The sequence below is a fragment of the Mus musculus genome, chromosome 4, assembly GCF_000001635.26.
Source record: "Mus musculus strain C57BL/6J chromosome 4, GRCm38.p6 C57BL/6J".
NCBI classification, from domain to species: domain Eukaryota; kingdom Metazoa; phylum Chordata; class Mammalia; order Rodentia; family Muridae; genus Mus; species Mus musculus.
The window spans coordinates 63,641,111-63,663,718 of record NC_000070.6 but is presented as its reverse complement, the minus strand read 5'-3'; the positions used below and the strand labels follow the sequence as shown (position 1 = coordinate 63,663,718).

At 44.0% G+C, this 22,608-nt stretch overlaps 1 pseudogene; it reads left to right on the top strand.

Annotated features, from left to right (window-relative positions):
• On the top strand, positions 326 to 1,562 carry Gm11214 (predicted gene 11214; annotated as a pseudogene).

Genomic DNA, 22,608 nt, shown 5'->3' with positions numbered 1-22,608 from the left:
AATGCTGGGGTCACAGGTGAATGCTGGGATCACAGGTGAATGCTGGGGTCACAGGTGAATGCTGGGGTCACAGGTGAATGCTGGGGTCACAGGTGAATGCTGGGGTCACAGGCGAATGCTGGGGTCACAGGTGAATCTTGTACCACCACATACACTGGCTTTATGCTGTGATCAAGCTTGAACCTCATGTTGGTCATTGAACTATACCAAATAAGCTACATCCCCAGGTATATCTTTCTGTATAAGAGACAAATACCTTTTAAAAAGTTGGCCGGCTGCTCCCTGTCCCAGAGACAGTCTCATCGTCTTGTGCAGTGCCAGCTTTGTCCAGCAGACAACATGGTGAAGGTCAGTGTGAACTGATTTGGCCGTGTTGGACGCCTGGTTACCAGGGTTGCCTTCGTCTCTGCACTTGGCAAAGTGGAGAATTTTGCCATCAATGACCCCTTGATTGACCTCAACTCTACATGGTCTACATGTTGACTCCAGTATGACTCCCCCCATGGCAAATTCAAAGGTACAATCAAGGCCGAGAATGGGAAGCTTGTCATCAACGGGAAGCCCATCACCATCTTCCAGGAGTGAAGTCCTGCTAATATCAAATGGGGTGATGTTTGTGCTGAGTATGGCATGGAGTCTCCTGACATCTTCACCACCATGGAGAAGGCCAGGGCCCACTTGAAGGGTGGGGGCAAAAGGGTCATCATCTCCTCTCTTCTGCCAATGCCCCCATGTTTGTGATGGGTGTGAACCATAAGAAATCTTACAACTCACTCAAGATTGTCAGCAATGAACCCTGCACCACTAACTGCTTAGCCTCCCCCGCCACCTGGCCAAGGTCATTCATGACAACTTTGGCATAGTGGAAGGGCTCATGACCATGGCCCATGCCATCACTGCCACTCAGAAGACTGTGGATGGTCCCTCTGGAAAGCTGTGGTGTGATGGCTGTGGGACTGCCCAGAACATCATCCCTGCACCCACTGGTGCTGCCAAGGCTGTGGGCAAGGTCATCCCAGAGCCAAAAGGGAAACTCACTGGCATGGCCTTTCATTTTCCTACCCCAAATGTATCTGTTGTGGATCTGACATGCTACCTGGAGAAACCTGCCATGTATGATTACATCAAGAAGGTGATGAAGCAGGCATCTGAGGGCCCACTGAAGGGCATCCTGGGCTACACTGAGGACCAGGTTGTCTCCTGCAATTTCAACAGCAACTCCCACTCTTCCACCTTTGATGCTAGGGCTGGCATTGCTCTCAATGACAACTTTGTAAAGCTCATTTCCTGGTATGACAATGAATACAGCTACAGCAACAAGGTGGTGGACCTCATGGCCTACATGGCCTCCAAGGAATAAGAAAGCCTGGACCACCCACCCCAGCAAGGACAGTGAAAGCAAGAGAGAGGCTCTCTGTCGCGGAGGAGTCCCTGTCCCAACTCTGCCCCCAACACTGAGCATCTCCCTCACAATTTCCATCCCAGACCCCCATAATAACAGGAGGCACTTAGGGGGCCCTCCCTACTCTCTTAAATACCATCAGTAAAGTTCACTGCACCCAAAAAAATAAAAATAAAAAGTTGAGCCACCAGCACATGCCTTTGATCCCAGGACTTGGTGGATAGAGGCAAGTGAGTCTCCACTATATAGACTAGCCTGGTCTACATAATGAGTTCCAGACCAGACCAGCCAAAGCTGTATAGTGAGAATGCCTCAAATGAAAGACCTGTTTCATTTCAGCTGTTTATGAATCTTTATATTTATTCATCTCAGAATAATCTATCAAGCTTCTCACCTGATCCATCTGGAATGCACATTCGGTTTCACCAAATTTATAAATTACTCTGAAAGAATTTGACATCTTTACAATGTTAATGATATTCCATCATGAACATGGAATATCTCCCCATTTATTCAAAACTTCCCTTTATGTCCTTTAATTGAATTTAATTTTTTTCTTCCCCAGAGGGCTCCTTGACAAATTGATTCCTGTGAACAGTGTCTTACATTCTATTATGTTTCATGATTGGCATCTGCTGGCTAGAAGACACACAATGGGTTCCATAATTGCTTTTGTGTCTGGCCATCATGTGGAAACATCTTATTAGTGCTCACAGAGGATTTACTGGTGTGCCTGGCTCTCTCTCTGTGGTTGACCCTGGCACTGGTATGTAAGAATAACTTTATCTCTTCCTTCCAACCCTTACACCTCTGTAGGTGTCCGCAAAAGCTGCCATTATAAAGTTTCTTAGAATGATGGTTTAAAAAGAACTTTATTCTCTGGCAGTTCTGTAGACTGAGAGAGAGAGAGAGAGAGAGAGAGAGAGAGAGAGAGAGAGAGAGAGAGAGCATCGATCTGTGTCTTAATTTCTTCTTACACAGATATTTTTAAGGACAACATGTAACACAACTGTTTTTTTTTTAAGAAGCTTGTCTTCAAATCTAGTCATATTTTGAGGTTATTGTGGTTGAGACTTGCACACATAAATCAGGGACACAGTTCGTCCATTACTGCTTTTCCACAGGTAGAAAGAACTAGACTGGAAGCTGTTAATTGTATCTGAGCCTGGCTTCTCCAGCGTGATGAGATACAGAGACACTGTTCTATGTTTTGCAGTGCAGACTGGGGATCACAGCTTCTCACTTCATGCTCACAGACTCAGCTCTTCTGATGATGATGCCACTGTGTCAAGGAATGAAGACTCAAGGGACCAACTGAAATGAGCTTTGAACAACATCACTATGTTAGCCCTGGGATTAAGGGTAGCCAGAAACTGATAAGACAGAATTGGTTGAGGAAAACCAAATCAGTCCCTAAAATCATTAAGGTTGTTAGATGTGTTTGGAGTAGGGCTGGGCCTGAATGTCCTTCCTCCTGAGCTGGGGAGGGCTCCTATAATAAATTTCAAAGATGTCATGAATAACCCTAGGATCTATCAACATGAGATTGAATGAATAATAATGATGTTGCCCCACAGGGAATGACCAGACACCATGAAAAATAATTGGACAAGAGAACCCACATGTAAAATACCATGTTCAAGGAAAAGAGCAAGGAGGAGGAAAATCAGGTCATCCTCATGATTTAACAGAAGATAGTTTCAAATGCCACAAAGCAATACTTGTAGGCATATACGTGCTGGTGAGATGGTAGGTTGGGAGATGAAGAGGGATGATAAAGGCCTTCTTCAAGGATTTGCCACCTGATGATGTGGCTATGTGAAGGAGAATGAAATAGGAAAGGGAGTCACAGGAATTACTGGAACACTAGAGATGCTGAGTGTCAGGTAGATCGGGTCACCCACCTAGCACATTTTTTAGGTCTTGTTTATTTTAAAATTGTTTCCTCATAATGTTTTGTGTGTTTATATCCTAAACTAGGAAGAACAATAAAGGATTCCTCATGTGTTAATGATGTTGCGTCCCCTACTGAGATATGAGGATGTTCTAACTTGAAGCCAGCTGATACCCAGAAAGTGGACATCAGTTTTATTATAATGCTGTTTGGGGTATGTTAATTACAAGAGAATTATCTGAGTGTTGTTGAGCAAGGCAGGGAATGTGTAAGTGGTATTTCTCTGACTCTTGTGGCCTCCTATGGCCCGAAGAGCCACCTTTAGTTTCAAGCTGCAAAGCCCCAGGAGGACAGCCCAAACCAGGAAGAGCCAGGTTCTGACTTGGTAGGCAAGACTGACTGTATAATTGTCTTTCTCCTGTAGCCTAGGCAAGCCATTCCTTACCAACTCATCACCTCATTCAATTAACTCAACTTGCCTAAAGGGAACAACTCCTGGGGGGAGGGGGGCTAAGAAAATAGATTTTTAGGCTTCCCTACAAACCTCCAGAAAGCAGTCAAGAATAGAGAAAAGATGTGATATTTCATAGAAGAAGGAGGAGGAGGAAGAGGGAGAGGGGGAGGGAGAGGGGGAGGGGAGGAAGAGGGGGAGAGGGAAGAGGAGAAGAAGAAGGAGAAGGAGAAGGAGAAGAAGAAGAAGAAGAAGAAGAAGAAGAAGAAGAAGAAGAAGAAGAAGAAGAAGAAGAGAAGAAGAAGAGGAGGAGGAGGAGGAGGAGCAGGAGCAGGAGGAGGAGAAAGAAAGAAAGAAAGATAGAAAGGAAGATAGAAAGGAAGGAAGGAAGGAAGGAAGGAAGGAAGGAAGGAAGGAAGGAAGGAAGGAAGGAAGGAAGGAAGGAAGGAAGGAAGCATCTCCTCTGGGCAGCTGATAAGATGAGGGTGAAAGTGAAGTCACCAAACGTCAAAGTAGCTAGTAAGACACTGCTCCTGATTGGATATTCCATGTAAGAACCAAGTTCCTTGTGGTCACAGTGGGATCCAGATGGGAAGAGATGGACACTGGGTGAAAACAGTAGGTTCTCATAACGCAGATAGCACTCCCACCTCTCCCCACCCCAGTGCTAGTGTGTAAAGCTCTGCTGGTGCGGAATAACAGGCTTTTCCTCAAACGGGTTTTGAAATTGGTCACTCTAGGAGAGAGAGGAAGGGAATTAGTCACAGAAATAAAGACAGCCCCTTGATTGAGGAAAGTGTCTCTTCCTTCTGGATGGTTGTTAGCAGCTCAGCTCATGAATAGGGTAGGGAGACACAGGACCAGGTTAGAAGGCAATTCCCCAAAGCTCCATTTATCTTCCCAACTCCTGAGGGGTGAAGAAAAGGAGAAGATACGGCTATGCTTTCCTGTGAATCACACATTAATAACCAAGGATGTTCTCCCTGAAAAGACTGGAGAAAATTATTATTTCATTTGGGGGTATTTTTATATCTTAAAAAGCCATTTAATAGGTCACAATTTAAGAGCAAAGAGCATAAAGCACAGATGATTTTATTCTCGGGAGCTCCCCAGAGACATCCTCTCCCTGATCAGGTAGAAAAGCTGAGGTCTTGATAGGAAGTAGTGGAGTCAAAATGATAGCAAGAACATCTTTGGAGAGTAGCAAAAGCCTAGTGACACTCAGGGTTTAACATCTTGAAGGACTGAGTCTGGGTTGGCCCAGATGATCAGTGGAACAGTATGGATAAAAAGAATGATAACCTAGACATCATCCTATTTAGCACCTGGAGAAAGTGTCTGGTCACTCGAGGTAATGAGAAGAGAGTGAGATCTAGGAAACAGAAGCCAGTGGCCCCAGAGCACGCAGCCAAGACAAGCTCCTTAGTCTCTGAAACTGAGCTTTCTCAGCACTGGACCAGCATGGACTTCCCCCAGAAACTGAACCTGAGGCAAGTCAGCAAGTACTGCTTGCAAGAGAGAATGCCCAAGAAGGAATGCCAGGGCAAAGGCAACATGTGGATTGGCTCAGTGTCAGTGGCCTGATAACAAGGGAAGCTGTAGGATCCCTGGCAAACCAACATGTTTCTACATTCCACCTCTTGTTGGAAGTGAATAAATATTCACCTTTCAATCAGCTCGAAGTGTAAATATTTTTAACTCCTGAATACTGAGGAAATGGGAAACATCTTACACAAACACAGAGACAGTAACCTGCCTACAAAGACCATCCCTCCATCCTCTTTACAGCTTTAGATGTCCTAATACATATCCCTCTCCTGATGACTCCAGTCCTAGGCACACCCTTCATCCAGACCATCAAACCCACATGAAACATCCCACTACGCAGCCCCTTGCTCTCCAATGGGCAAGATAACATCTCAATAGATTTGGGTACTAAAGTGTTCTTCCTCGATTAGTGTTCTGTGGCAGTGAAGAGACCAATGACCACAGCAACTCTTCCAGAGGAAAGCATTTAACTGGGCTGGCTTGCAGCTACTGAGGTTTATTCCATTGTCATCATGGCAGGAAGCATGGTGACATGCAGGCATACACAGTGCTGGTTAAGTAGCTTGAGGGTTCTACCTCTGTATCTCTAGGCAGCAGGAAAAGAGAGAGAAAGACTAGACTTGGCTTGAGCCCCAAACCCACCCCTAGTGACATTTTTCCCGCCAAGGCCACACCTACTCCAACAAGACCAGACTTTCTAATTCCTCTCAGGTAGTCCCACTCCCTAATGACCAAATGTATTTAAATATATGAGCCTATGGGGGCCATTCCTATTCAAACTGCACACACGCACACTCCCCCTCACCTATACTTCCCCCGACCCTGGCCATTCTAATAGAAGCACAAAAACAAAACAAAACAAAAAAAAAAAAAAAACCAACAACAACAAAAACAAAAACAGTGAGCCTGGGGGTGGGTTCCGAATCAGACAGAACTGGGCTCAATCCCTGCTCTTGCCTTTAGCTGTCTGAGTGAATTCAGACAAAGAACTAAGTTGTCTCAGTCCTGCTTTGCCACAGTGAAGCTGCAGATAGTTAAGCACCTGCTTTGTAGGGTGGCTGGGGAGTTTAGGAGAAGAACACACTGCTAGGTGGATTCCACAAAGAATCAACTGGGCTGCCTGCCCAGGAGAGGGATAGGTAATGAGTCTCGGGAGCTCTAAAAATTTCAACTAATAGTACAGAAGTACAAGCAGTTGTTAAAGTCTGCCTGGGAGTTTGCAGGATGGCTCAGCAGGGAGAAGTACCTGCTTCCAGTCCTGACAACCTGAGTTTGCTATCTGGGATATCAAGCATGGTAGAAGGAGAGAAACGGTTCCTCTGGGGTACGGTGCGGAGATGCAGCATTTGCTTCACATACACAACGCCCTGTGCTCCATCTTAACTACTGCCAAGAAAAGAAAAGGTTGGCGCAGATAAGTACTATACGTTGTTTGCTTGGCTGTTTTTCTGTTTTGATAAACACCACAAACAAAGCAACTTAGGAGAGGAAAGTGTTTGTTTTAGCTTGCACTTGCAAGTCACAGTCCATCTCTGAAGGAAGTCAAGGCTGGAACTGAAGCAGAAATGACAGAAAAGTATTGTTTAATGGCTCACTTTCTCATTCACTCTGGTTCAGCTTTCTTATACATTCTGGGCCTACCTGCCTAGAGGATGGTGTTGCCCATTTTGGCTGGTCCTTCCTATGTCAATCATCAATCAAGACAGCTCCTCACATTGGTCCTAGGTCAATCTGATCTGGGGACTCCTTCAGCTAAGACTCCCTCACGGGCTCTGTACTATGTCAAGTTTACAGCTGAGGCTATATAGGACACTGGCACTCCAAATAATGTAAGGGATCACCTGAAAGCAGTAGAGGATCCAGGAAGGATCGATGAATAGAGGAAGGGAGTAAGAAGAGAGAGTCATTTATAACATGGATAGGACCAAAGCTAATACATGAAGGTCTGCAAACATCACAACTGTATACATTAGAAGGAACTAATAGTTATAATTTTAAAAGAAAATAATTAGCAAAGAACAAAAGCCTTTGTACCTAGCAGACTTATTTGGAATTCCAGTGCTGAGCTAAAGTCCTCTCATCCGTCAGTAAGGATAAGAAGATTTATGTCCAATCTTTTGCCACCAAGTGAAATTTCCAATGCCAGGAATGGGTTACAACTAATTGAGCTGTCAGCTAAGGAGGCCGCATGGAAACCCCAAAATAAATTAGGCCACTGACGAGGCTATTAGTTGTTCTCCTCAAACTGATGGTAAGGCCCCACTGCTGAAGACAACACCTACACATTTCACTGAACATGGAAAAGTTCAGCTGGTGCTGAACTAGAGCTTTCACCCACATTGACTAGCATCCATAGTCCTGGAAGGTGTCTGAACACTACCAGAGGAGAAAGGTAAACACAAACTAGATATAAACCCCTCAATCTACAATGGTGACCTATACTATATGCTGGGTAAGTGATGGCACAAATGTTTAAGAGTAACTAACCACTCTCTGATTGGATTTAAGGCCTGTTCCATAACATGTAACCCATACATGGCACTGCTCTGGTGGTCAAGAACCTGGGACTAGATAGGCCATGGAGCTGGGGTAAAACCAAATACTATTGTTTGCTTTTTAAAAAATTATAAATTAGAAATATATGACTCCCAACAACATTCTGCTATACTTGTAGATCAATGTCTTGCCCAGCCATCCTCAGTGAAGGTTTCTTCTGCTGTAATGGGAACACATACAGAGACTTGCCATTGGACAATGAGCAGAAGATAAGAAACCTTGAAACATGGAGTCCAAGATGGGAGGTCTCCATCAAACTTCTCCCCACAGGATTAGGGGAGAAAGACTGTAACAGCCAATGGGGGATGTAAGACACCAAAAAAAACAATGTCTTCCAGACACAACAGGTCTGACACATGTATAAATTCACAGGGACCATGATAGCATGTCCAGGGTCTACACAGATCCAAGCTAGCTGGGTCTCAGTGCTGAGAAAGTGGAGTGGACACCATCTCCTCATTCCTAACCAAGAAGCTAAAACTCAACTGAAAACCACTTGTAAAGGAAAAATTAGTTTTCTCCAATTAAGGCTCACGGAGTTTATGTGGTAGTTTGAACGCAATTGGCCCCCATGGGCTCATAGGCAATGGCACAATTAGGAGGTGTGGCCTTGCTGGAAGAAATGTGTCACTGCAACGAGCTTTCAAGTTTGCCAGGCCCAGTGTTGCTCTCTCTTCCTACTGCCTGTGGATCCAGATGTATAACTCTCAGCTACCTCCCCAGCACCATGTCTGCCTGCATGCCACCATGCTTCCTGTCATGATGATAATAGATTAAACCTTTGAACTACAAGCCACCCCCAGTTAAATGTTTTCCTTCATCAGTATTGCTGAGATCATGGTGTCTCACATAAACCACACTTAAAGGTAGGCTTCAGGCACAGAAATAGATGACAATCACAAAATGAACTCAGTGGCATTTCTCCAGATTTCCTGCCTAATATTGCTTTGTTTGGGGCATTAATCTTACTGGGGTTTTGTTTTTGTATATTATGGTTTCCAGCGTTACGCTTTTATGTGTTTTGTTTTTATGTATATATGTGTTTCTTGTGCTTTCGTTGTTGTTTGTTTTATTCTGGTCTTTTTGCCTGTTTGCTTTCTAAATAGAAATCATGAAGTTAGGTGGGTGGGGAGGTGGAAAGGATCTGGGAGATGAGGGAGAGGAAACCATGATCAGAATATATTGCATGAAAAAAAAATTTGTCCAAAATATGTTGGCTTAAGTGAGTGACCAAGATATTCTCCCTCAACCTTTGCCCCTTGCCACCTGCAGCAGGCAGGAGAGCTGGCCCTCTGGTGGCAGCACTTGGGAGAAAGTTTTCCACACCTTGCCTGGGCAACACAGTAGAACTGGTCCTGGTGGCATGGCTGCAGGGGAGCCTGCCCCAGAGGACATGAGAGCAGGGGAAGTGGTCTTAACCCTTGCCGATTGCAGCATTGAGTGAATTAGCTGGGGCAGGCTGGAGAGCTCACCCTGATGGTGTGGGTGCTGGAGAGCTGGCAGTCTGATCAACTCAGCTACCACCCAGACCCAAATTGACCCAAGTTCCTATTGAGAATAAACAGAAGTCTGTCTGAACCTCACACTGCCGGTCTGGCTTTCCAGGTCTCCAGCCACCCCAGCAGCAGGGCAATAGACTAAGAGGGCAGACCCCATACAAACCTGAGGCAGCATTCAAACCCAGTGCCACTCTCTTACCCTCATCTAAGCCTGGGCTTGTCTCCACACTGACCTGACTGCAGTGACAGCTCCAACCCCACCCACCCCTCACCACCCCTCACCCCACACATCTTCACACACTGCCATAAATCTTCTTTGTTTCCCTGAAGCTAGAATAGTCAGTTCTAGTTGGGCAGACCTCATGCCACAGGAAAGCCGGAATCCTCTGCCCACCATTTCTAGGATCTGCAGCGGTGGCTGCTACTCATTAGGGAGGAGATGGCTCACTGTGTGCTCAGCATTTACTGTCAACTCACAGCCTCCAGCCCTGACTAGCTGTCCCCTTCAGCAACAGGACCTCTGTCATTACCAGATCCTCACAAGGTTCTCCACTTACACAGCACATCTGGGGTTTCTAGGCAACAAGGACCAAATGTCTATACCCCGAAATTTAGAGATGGTAACCCCTCAGACTGTAATCCAGGGAAGGACAAATTTCTATAAAGAATCTGATCATAACAACGTGGGGTTTGGTGGACCACACCAAGTATCTGCCCAGTATTTTATTTTGCTTTCACAGGGTTCTTTGAAGATAGAGAAAACACTTAGCCCAGAAGCCAGACACAAACAGGCCATGGTTTGCAGCCGCCCCCCCCCCACCCCCGGGCCCACCCCATCCAACTCTCTCCCTATGCATACAGATGATAAATGTGAGCGTAAACACTCTTGCCAATGTAATTGAAACTGCCAGGTATGCTCAGAGCTGGCTGGATGTGACACCTCTCTGCCTCAAGAATTTAAAAGGCCCTATTTTGTTCCAAACCTTTGAAAATTCCTTAACCCCTGGTTCTTAATCATGTAGATATTAGATGTGATGCCCCAGAAGAAAAAATATTTAAAACCCAAAGTACCTATGGCTGTTCCTGCCTTTCAAAAACGTGACATTGTTTTAGACAGAAGGATGACAGATCTGTCCCAGCCCTTTTGTCTGGCAGAACTGAACGAGGAAAGAATGAAAGAAAATGGCCTTCCACATATTTCCTGACTCTTGGACAATGCACAGGAATGCAGTATCAGAGAAGACTGCCAGAGGTTTTGCAGGGTCCAGGTGTGCAAAGGGAAGCCCTCCATTGGCCTGCAGCTTAAGCCTACATTATGTGAAAAAGGGAGGGTGTTGAGAGGTGTGAGAGTGGGAAACTTGGGGAGATAGGAGAACCTGTTGGCAAAGCCACCCAGTACTCAGTTCAGAGATTTGTTTGAAAGGATCCGGGCTCCTCCCTGGCTCCTGGCCCTCTCCTCAAGAGCGTTGCATAGACTGGCTTGCATGAATATTTTCAGTTCTGCTTTACTTTTGGTTCTGGGGGGGGGGGTTGTTTTTCTTTTTGTCTTTGTTTGTTTGTTTGTTTGTTATTTTGATCACACAGAAAGTTGGGGAGACCAGCAGGGGCAGGGAATGCTCCTGGGGATAGCTAGAGGCAGAGTGACCCCTAAAGCACTCAGGATGGAGGGACCCATGCAATAGCATCCTCTCCCCCAATGCAGTCAGCCCCCTAAGCAGTCCCCTTCCTGCCATCCAAACATCAGTTCTGTCCAGCCATGGTCAAGATCCTGTTTTCCAATTTTCCTTGCAGCTAGGATGTGTCATGTGACTGTAGCTCAGATTGACGAGACCCTGGTAGGCATTGTAAATGAGTTCTAGAGAGAACCGGACAGCTTCTGGGACGGGCAGAAGCACAGAGCCGCTGAGGCAGCACCCTTGGCGGGCCGCAGACAGCCGGCCACCGTCCGGACCAGAGGACAGGTGTCCGCCTGGCTTGGGAGGCGGCCTCAGCCTCAGCAGCAGCGGTCGCCATCTGGGTTCCGGGACTCCGCGGGACCTAGGAAATTAGTCTGAACAGGTTAGAGGGTGTGCCAGAGAACCGGACAGCTTCTGGGACGGGCAGAAGCACAGAGCCGCTGAGGTAGCAGCCTGGGCGGGCCGCAGACAACCGGCCACCATCCGGACCAGAGGACAGGTGTCCGCCTGGATTGGGAGGCAGCCTCAGCCTCAGCAGCAGCGGTCGCCATCTTGGTTCCGGGACTCAGCAGAACTTAGGAAATTAGTCTGAACAGGTTAGAGGGTGCGCCAGAGAACCGGACAGCTTCTGGGACGGGCAGAAGCACAGAGCTGCTGAGGCAGCACTCTTGGCGGGCCGCAGACAGCCGGCCACCGTCCGGACCAGAGGACAGGTGTCTGCCTGGCTCAGGAGACGGCCTCAGCCTCAGGAGCAGCGGTCACCATCTTGGTTCCAGGACTCCCTGGAACTTAGGATTTTAGTCTGCACAGGTGAGAGTCTGCACCACAGAAGCTGACAGCTTCTGGGAACTGCCAAAGCAACACAGCTTCTGAGAGAGGCCCTGTTTTGGGCCTTCTTCTTCGACCAGGAGGAGGTCCAAAAACAAGATATCTGCGCACCTTCCCTGTAAGAGAGCTTGCCAGCAGAGAGTGCTCTGAGCACTGAAACTCAGAGGAGAGAATCTGTCTCCCAGGTCTGCTGAGAGACGGTAACAGAATCACCAGAAGAACAATCTCTAAACAGAGTCAACTATAACTACTAACTCCAGAGATTACCAGATGGTGAAAGGTAAACGTAGGAATCCTACTAACAGGAACCAAGACCACTCACCATCATCAGAACCCAGCACTCCCACTTCGCCCAGTCCAGGGCACCCCAACACACCCGAAAACCTAGACCTAGATTTAAAAGCATATCTCATGATGATGGTAGAGGACATCAAGAAGGACTTTAATAAATCACTTAAAGAAATACAGGAGAACACTGCTAAAGAGTTACAAGTCCTTAAAGAAAAACAGGAAAACACAATCAAACAGGTAGAAGTCCTTACAGAAAAAGAGGAAAAAACATACAAACAGGTGATGGAAATGAACAAAACCATACTAGACCTAAAAAGGGAAGTAGAAACAATAAAGAAAACTCAAAGTGAGGCAACACTGGAGATAGAAACCCTAGGAAAGAAATCTGGAACCATAGATTTGAGCATCAGCAACAGAATACAAGAGATGGAAGAGAGAATCTCAGGTGCAGAAGATTCCATAGAGAACATCGGCACAACAATCAAAGAAAATGGAAAATGCAAAAGGATCCTAACTCAAAATATCCAGGAAATCCAGGACACAATGAGAAGACCAAACCTACGGATAATAGGAGTGGATGAGAATGAAGATTTTCAACTCAAAGGACCAGCAAACATCTTCAACAAAATTATTGAAGAAAACTTCCCAAATATAAAGAAAGAGATACCTATGAACATACAAGAAGCCTACAGAACTCCAAATAGACTGGACCAGAAAAGAAATTCCTCCCGACACATAATAATCAGAACAACAAATGCACTAAATAAAGATATAATACTAAAAGCGGTAAGGGAAAAAGGTCAAGTAACATACAAAGGCAAGCCTATCAGAATTACACCAGATTTTTCACCAGAGACTATGAAAGCCAGAAGAGCCTGGACAAATGTTATACAGACACTAAGAGAACACAAATTCCAGCCCAGGCTACTATACCCAGCCGAACTCTCAATTACCATAGATGGAGAAACCAAAGTATTCCATGACAAAAACAAATTCAAACATTATCTCTCCACGAATCCAGCCCTTCAAAGGTTAATAACAGAAAAAAACCAATACAAGAACGGGAACAATGCCCTAGAAAAAACAAGAAGGTAATCCCTCAACAAACCTAAAAGAAGACAGCCACAAGAACAGAATGCCAACTTTAACAACAAAAATAACAGGAAGCAACAATTACTTTTCCTTAATATCTCTTAACATCAATGGTCTCAACTCCCCAATAAAAAGACATAGACTAACAAACTGGCTACACAAACAAGACCCAACATTTTGCTGTTTACAGGAGACACATCTCAGAGAAAAAGATAGACACTACCTCAGAATAAAAGGCTGGAAAACAATTTTCCAAGCAAATGGTATGAAGAAACAAGCTGGAGTAGCCATCCTAATATCTGATAAGATTGACTTCCAACCCAAAGTCATCAAAAAAGACAAGGAGGGGCACTTTGTTCTCATCAAAGGTAAAATCCTCCAAGAGGAACTCTCAATTCTGAATATCTATGCGCCAAATACAAGGGCAGCCACATTCATTAAAAAAACTTTAGTAAAGCTCAAAGCACACATTGCACCTCACACAATAATAGTGGGAGACTTCAACACACCACTTTCACCAATGGACAGATCATGGAAACAGAAACTAAACAGAGACACACTGAAACTAACAGAAGTGATGAAACAAATGGATCTGACAGATATCTACAGAACATTTTATCCTAAAACAAAAGGATATACCTTCTTCTCAGCACCTCATGGTACCTTCTCCAAAATTGACCACATAATAGGTCACAAAACAGGCCTCAACAGATTAAAAAATATTGAAATTGTCCCATGTATCCTATCAGATCACCATGCACTAAGGCTGATCTTCAATAACAAAAAAAATAACAGAAAGCCAACACTCACGTGGAAACTGAACAACACTCTTCTCAATGATACCTTGGTCAAGGAAGGAATAAAGAAAGAAATTAAAGACTTTTTAGAGTTTAATGAAAATGAAGCCACAACGTACCCAAACCTTTGGGACACAATGAAAGCATTTCTAAGAGGGAAACTCATAGCTCTGAGTGCCTCCATGAAGAAACGGGAGAGAGCACATACTAGCAGCTTGACAACACATTTAAAAGCTCTAGAAAAAAAGGAAGCAAATTCACCCAAGAGGAGTAGACGGCAGGAAATAATCAAACTCAGGGGTGAAATCAACCAAGTGGAAACAAGAAGAACTATTCAAAGAATTAACCAAACGAGGAGTTGGTTCTTTGAGAAAATCAACAAGATAGATAAACCCTTAGCTAGACTCACTAAAGGGCACAGAGACAAAATCCTAATTAACAAAATCAGAACTGAAAAGGGAGACATAACAACAGATCCTGAAGAAATCCAAAACACCATCAGATCCTTCTACAAAAGGCTATACTCAACAAAACTGGAAAACCTGGATGAAATGGACAAATTTCTGTACAGATACCAGGTACCAAAGTTGAATCAGGATCAAGTTGACCTTCTAAACAGTCCCATATCCCCTAAAGAAATAGAAGCAGTTTAAATAGTCTCCCAGCCAAAAAAAGCCCAGGACCAGACAGGTTTAGTGCAGAGTTCTATCAGACCTTCAAAGAAGATCTAATTCCAGTTCTGCACAAACTTTTTCACAAGATAGAAGTAGAAAGTACTCTACCCAACTCATTTTATGAAGCCACTATTACTCTGATACCTAAACCACAGAAAGATCCAACAAAGATAGAGAACTTCAGACCAATTTCTCTTATGAATATCGATGCAAAAATCCTCAATAAAATTCTCGCTAACCGAATCCAAGAACACATTAAAGCAATCATCCATCCTGACCAAGTAGGTTTTATTCCAGGAATGCAGGGATGGTTTAATATACGAAAATCCATCAATGTAATCCACTATATAAACAAACTCAAAGACAAAAACCACATGATCATCTCGTTGGATGCAGAAAAAGCATTTGACAAGATCCAACACCCATTCATGATAAAAGTTCTGGAAAGATCAGGAATTCAAGGCCCATACCTAAACATGATAAAAGCAATCTACAGCAAACCAGTAGCCAACATCAAAGTAAATGGAGAGAAGCTGGAAGCAATCCCACTAAAATCAGGGACTAGACAAGGCTGCCCACTTTCTCCCTACCTTTTCAACATAGTACTTGAAGTATTAGCCAGAGCAATTCGACAACAAAAGGAGATCAAGGGGACACAAATTGGAAAGGAGGAAGTCAAAATATCACTTTTTGCAGATGATATGATAGTATATATAAGTGACCCTAAAAATTTCACCAGAGAACTCCTAAACCTGATAAACAGCTTCGGTGAAGTAGCTGGATATAAAATTAACTCAAACAAGTCAATGGCCTTTCTCTACACAAAGAATAAACAGGCTGAGAAAGAAATTAGGGAAACAACACCCTTCTCAATAGTCACAAATAATATAAAATATCTCGGCGTGACTCTAACTAAGGAAGTGAAAGATCTGTATGATAAAAACTTCAAGTCTCTGAAGAAAGAAATTAAAGAAGATCTCAGAAGATGGAAAGATCTCCCATGCTCATGGATTGGCAGGATCAATATTGTAAAAATGGCTATCTTGCCAAAAGCAATCTACAGATTCAATGCAATCCCCATCAAAATTCCAACTCAATTCTTCAACGAATTAGAAGGAGCAATTTGCAAATTCATCTGGAATAACAAAAAACCTAGGATAGCAAAAACTCTTCTCAAGGATAAAAGAACCTCTGGTGGAATCACCATGCCTGACCTAAAGCTTTACTACAGAGCAATTGTGGTAAAAACTGCATGGTACTGGTATAGAGACAGACAAGTAGACGAATGGAATAGAATTGAAGACCCAGAAATGAACCCACACACCTATGGTCACTTGATCTTCGACAAGGGAGCTAAAACCATCCAGTGGAAGAAAGACAGCATTTTCAACAAATGGTGCTGGCACAACTGGTTGTTATCATGTAGAAGAATGCGAATCGATCCATACTTATCTCCTTGTACTAAGGTCAAATCTAAATGGATCAAAGAACTTCACATAAAACCAGAGACACTGAAACTTATAGAGGAGAAAGTGGGGAAAAGCCTTGAAGATATGGGCATAGGGGAAAAATTCCTGAACAGAACAGCAATGGCTTGTGCTGTAAGATCGAGAATTGACAAATGGGACCTAATGAAACTCCAAAGTTTCTGCAAGGCAAAAGACACCGTCAATAAGACAAAGAGACCACCAACAGATTGGGAAAGGATCTTTACCTATCCTAAATCAGATAGGGGACTAATATCCAACATATATAAAGAACTCAAGAAGGTGGACTTCAGAAAATCAAACAACCCCATTAAAAAATGGGGCTCAGAACTGAACAAAGAATTCTCACCTGAGGAATACCGAATGGCAGAGAAGCACCTGAAAAAATGTTCAACATCCTTAATCATCAGGGAAATGCAAATCAAAACAACCCTGAGATTCCACCTCACACCAGTCAGAATGTCTAAGATCAAAAATTCAGGTGACAGCAGATGCTGGCGAGGATGTGGAGAAAGAGGAACACTCCTCCATTGTTGGTGGGATTGCAGGCTTGTACAACCACTCTGGAAATCCGTCTGGCGGTTCCTCAGAAAATTGGACATAGTACTACCGGAGGATCCAGCAATACCTCTCCTGGGCATATATCCAGAAGATGCCCCAACTGGTAAGAAGGACACATGCTCCACTATGTTCATAGCAGCCTTATTTATAATAGCCAGAAGCTGGAAAGAACCCTGATGCCCCTCAACAGAGGAATGGATACAGAAAATGTGGTACATCTACACAATGGAGTACTACTCAGCTATTAAAAAGAATGAATTTATGAAATTCCTAGCCAAATGGATGGACCTGGAGGGCATCATCCTTAGTGAGGTAACACATTCACAAAGGAACTCACACAATATGTACTCACTGATAAGTGGATATTAGCCCAAAACCTAGGATACCCAAGTTATAAGATACAATTTCCTAAACACATGAAACTCAAGAAAAATGAAGACTGAAGTGTGGACACTATGCCCCTCCTTAGAAGTGGGAACAAAACACCCTTGGAAGGAGTTACAGAGACAAAGTTTGGAGCTGAGATGAAAGGATGGACCATGTAGAGACTGCCTTATCCAGGGATCCACCCCATAATCAGCATCCAAACGCTGACACCATTGCATACACTAGCAAGATTTTATCGAAAGGACCCAGATGTAGCTGTCTCTTGTGAGACTATGCCGGGGCCTAGCAAACACAGAAGTGGATGCCCACAGTCAGCTAATGGATGGATCACAGGGCTCCCAATGGAGGAGCTAGAGAAAGTACCCAAGGAGCTAAAGGGATCTGCAACCCTATAGGTGGATCAACATTATGAACTAACCAGTACCCCGGAGCTCTTGACTCTAGCTGCATATGTATCAAAAGATGGCCTAGTCGGCCATCACTGGAAAGAGAGGCCCATTGGACACACAAACTTTATATGCCCCAGAACAGGGGAACGCCAGGGCCAAAAAGGGGGAGTGGGCGGGTAGGGGAGTGGGGGTGGGTGGGTATGGGGGACTTTTGGTATAGCATTGGAAATGTAAATGAGCTAAATACCTAATAAAAAATGGAAAGAAAAAAATGAAAACCAACCAAAAAATAAGAAACCCAAGAATGCTAATGCCAATATGTCAAAGCTGAAATCATCCACAATAAAGTAAATGTGTTATAACTGGAAAAAAAAAATAAATGAGTTCTAGAAGACAGTTTCTTATTCGATCAAAAGGAACCAGTGTGGCTTGCTCCATCCTTCTCTCTTTGAACTGATACTACATCTTCAACTGCTGTCCCACTAGCTCTTTCTGCCATGATGGAAATGTCCCTGCACATCTTCAGTGGCTCATTAAGAAGCTACAAGTCACTCGAAAAGCAGCCAGTGCCTGAGCACTAGATTCTTTTTCTTTCGTTTCAATTCATCTAAACTTAAAACGCTGCCTGTGGCTGATGGTTACCTTACTGGGCAGCTAGGACTAAAGAATGACAGATTATCTGAGTCCAGGGTTGGTCCATCCATCTCCACTCATTGTTACAGGAATGAAATAAAGCTTCAGGTCTCAAGTCACCATCAATCAAGTTTTCTGGTCCCACAGCTTCATGTGCTGTTACTGATATTAGTAGGGAGGGAGACTGGAATGCTCCGGTGAAAGGAGGAATAGAACAGAAGCCTCCCCATTCCCCTCACACTCACATCCTCTCTGACTCAAGGCACGAATTTCTCAAACAGCCACAACACATCCTGCTATATGCCTCCCCTGCCATGCTTCTCTGATGTAGGGGTGTCTGTGTGTGTGTGTGTGTGTGTGAGAGAGAGAGAGAGAGAGAGAGAGAGAGAGAGAGAGAGAGAGAGAGAGAATTTATGCCTCGTGTGTAACACAGTAGATAAGGGAGTGTCTCCTGAAGGAGTTATTGTAGAGCTTGTCTCAAAATGGATGGAAAGACAAGTGCATGTGAGGAGAGTCCTGGAGTTCAGTCACCTACGGAAAGATGGGAGCCTTAGAATATACACCTCAACTGCTCTGGGAATCAGACACTCCCAACATCTTACTCTGATTGGGTCTCCAAGCCTGGATTTCTTCTTTTGGTCATAGAAGGTCCCACTAGCCTTGGACCACACTGAAAGATGGAACTGGGAGAGTTGAACTCCAATGAGTGGACAGGAAGCAAGCACAGCAACCAGCCCTATGAGTGGTCCTCTCTGTTAATACCTGAAGTGCCCAGGGATTGATATCCTCAAACACTACCATTGACACAGCCCTCCTCACTGCTCTGCAGAATGAAGAGTCTCACACACACACACACACACACACACACACACACACACACACCCTGGTGTGGTGAATCTGAACACACAGGGCAATGAGCAGAGCTTCTAGTATCACTCAAAAACAGAGTGCTGGCAGAATTGTTTCCTTTAGGGAAAGCAGAGAAAACCCCAGAGTCTAAAGCTATGACAACAGAAGCCACAAAGGAAATAGCTGGGACTACAACACAGCCCTTAGGCTGGAAGGATGGAGGAAGGTTGTTATGACAACCTGCTAGTCTTCATCCATTAACAATGCCAGCAGATTTGTTCTATAGTAAGCTACAGATTACTAAATGATAAGTTCTAAATATAATATGACTTTCATCAAAATCAATGTATATCAAAGAGGTGTGTGTGTGTGTGTGTGTGTGTGTGTGTGTGTGTGTGTGTGTGTGTGTTCACATGTGTGGTAACTAGGTCTCTCAGTGAATCTAGAGCTCACCATTTTGGCTAGACTATCTAACCAGCAAGCTCCAGAAAAAGGATGGGGAAGAAATGATGCCTCACTTCCTGTGTGCATCAGAGTTTCAGTAGGCCAATCCCACAGCAGAGATAGTATGTGTCACAGCAAGGGTACCTAGAAGTAATTTCCCTTCAGGCTTCCCAGAGGAAGGTGAATCATTCTGCTTTCACTCCCTCATTAGGTTATATGAGCATACATACATATGTATATGTATACACAAAGATAGCTATGGTATATGTAATATATGTGATGTGTGTACACATATAGATATGCATCTTTGTATGCATACATGTACATGTGTATGTACATGCATGCAGATAATATATGTATATATGTGGATGTACATATTATGTATTATATGTACAAATTTACAAGCCTATATGTGTGTGTGTATACACATATACATATATATGTGTATATGTGAATGGGTATATATGTGTGTGTGCATGTGTGTATTTACATACAGACATTTATGTATATATAGATGTGTGTGTGTATGTGTGTATGTATGTATATGTATATATATATGGGTGTATATATACATGTAGATATATGTACATGCAGATAGAGACATATACATACACATAGTTATTCATTTATATACCCATACATATGTATAAAATATTTGCTTCTTGCCCACAATAGGTCACAGACTTCCTTCTGACTCAAATCCACTTCATATGGAGAAAGTTCAGATTTTGAGTCCTGGAGTTCACCATTTTGGGTAGACTCAAATCTCAGGCCACAGGACCAAGGAATCATAAAGAAGACAGCCGAAATGAGATCCATGAGAGGCTAATGTAAGAGTCAACTCCACAGGAGGTACTCCAGAGCAGGGCAGAAGTGGTGGTCAGAGTGGGAAGTGCCTCATGAATTGTAACCTAAGCACAGGGAACTCAATAAGATGATGCTGAGCTGGTGTCCCAGCACCTTACATCAGGGTCACCTTCAAGAAGCCCCTGGCTAGGCTCTGTGCATCTTCTGATTCCTGATATGGCTGTGTGTCTGCTGCTGAATCATATGGGGAGGAACTCGACCCCCCCGCTCTGCCACATTCTCAGTTTGGGAGCACCCCTAGTCTCTCTCTACAGAATGTTCAGAAGAGGCACTGGGGTAGTAAGAGCTGTGGACTTTGTTGTGTTTCTTTCTTTCTTCCAATGCTCAGCCTCCAACCACCACATGGAAATGAGGAGAAAATTACAAAACAATTGGGAGTCTGACAATTGGGGAAGCCCAGAGATCCTGGGGTATAGGAATATTTTATTTAATTCATAGATTGTGAACTGGCACTATAACGTATCATTTATACTCTAGTCTTTTATGAACCTGAACAAAAAGGCTTGCTGACAAGGTAAATCACTACCCAGCATACTAGAAAACTCAAGATGTTTAAAATACAGGGGATCTAGTCAGGGGTCCACAAGCAACAATAAGAATAAATGAATATGCTTACAAAAGGAAAATAAAAGCATTGCATAAGTCCACAGCTGCAGAGTTGTACACAGTGCAGCGTCTGAGAGTTACTGTCCCTAGAACTCTTGGGAGCTAAAGTTCTCAGCTTTTATGCCTGGACCATTTCTTATAAGGCATGGGGGAGAGATGGCTTTGCAGTGGTGAGAGTTGTGTCCAGATACAATTATGGGTCTATTCTATTCAGAGTGTATGGCTAGAAGCCTGACCCAGAGACTTGCACCTTTCCCCTCCCAACCCCTTGGAGTGACACCTACTAGATATGTCACAACAGCAAGGAAATTCAAAAGAGAATCTAAAGGCAATCTTACGAGATTTGGGGACTCTCTGAAGGCTCACTCTAAACTCAGCCCTGGGGTAGCTCCCAGCTGACAGTGGAGGTTGTCATCTCCATCCCACCAGTATCAAAACGGGGTAAAGAGGAGATAGCTCAGTCAAGAAAGAAGTGCTTATCATGTAAGCATGGGGACCTGCGTTTGGACACCCAGTATCCATGTAAAGGCAAGCTCAATGGTGTGCCCTGGAACTCCAATGCTGGGTGGGACAGAGACAAGTGTACCCACGAAACCTGGTGGAAATTGGTGAGCTTCAGACTCAGTGAAAAAACTTGTCTCAAAAAATTAAGGTGGGACACGATCATCTCAACTGATAGAGAAAAGGCCTTTGACAAAATCGTTCTTGGATTTTGTTTCTTTCTTTATTTTGTTTTGTTTGTTTTTATTGTTTTTGTTTTACCATTATTTGTTTTATTTTTTTATGTCTTTTTTTTTTCTTAAGATTACAAGGGCTTTAAGTTGAAAGGGTGAGTAAGTAGGGTGGACCTGTAAAATGGAAGGGGAAACCATTAGAAGAGCATATTGTATGAAAATAACTTTATTTTCAATTAAAATTAAATTTAAAAAATCGAAGTGGGAAGCTACTGAGAAAGACATCCAATATGGAGCCCTGGCCCTCACACACATGCATATACACGTGAACACATACATGTATACCACACACATACAAAGTTGCTATGGATCTTAACACTAAGGCAAGTGGGGCAGGAACTGAGACGTTCCTCAGGCAAGAGTTTGAGAAAAGAGATTAAGAGGAGATTCCCAGCTCCAGAAAGTCTCTTCATCAGAAGTCATCACTTCACCCTGACATCCCCATCACTCAACCAACAGAAGAGCAACCTCTAGGCCAACCCTTCCAAGACCCATCTGAGCTTCTGAAAGACAAGGATTTGACCTGCTCCCAGGGACCTCTTCTATTTCACAGTGTGCCAGTGTCGAGAGGAGATGTGTTCACTCCCTTATCACTCTCAATCCACGTGCACACACAAGGGATGTTGGCGGTGTATTGATAGATCTCAGCTTAAGCCATGTGGGAACAGGGTAAAGGGATGGAAACAAGAGACCCAGACAGGGAATCTAGTTACTAAACTTATGGAAGTTAGGCCATATGACAAAATGTAAGAGCTACAGCCCCCAGACAAATACTATAGAACGTCTTTTTTTCTCTCTTCTGAAAGTGGATGTAAAAAGAGTTCTGAGCTAGTGCATCTGGGCACTGGCAAGCTTCCACTTAAAGAGACATGAGCTGTGTGTGGTGGTGGGGGTCATCACACTCTGTGTGCAGGAATGAGGGGTTATGCTCCTGGAGGCCCTC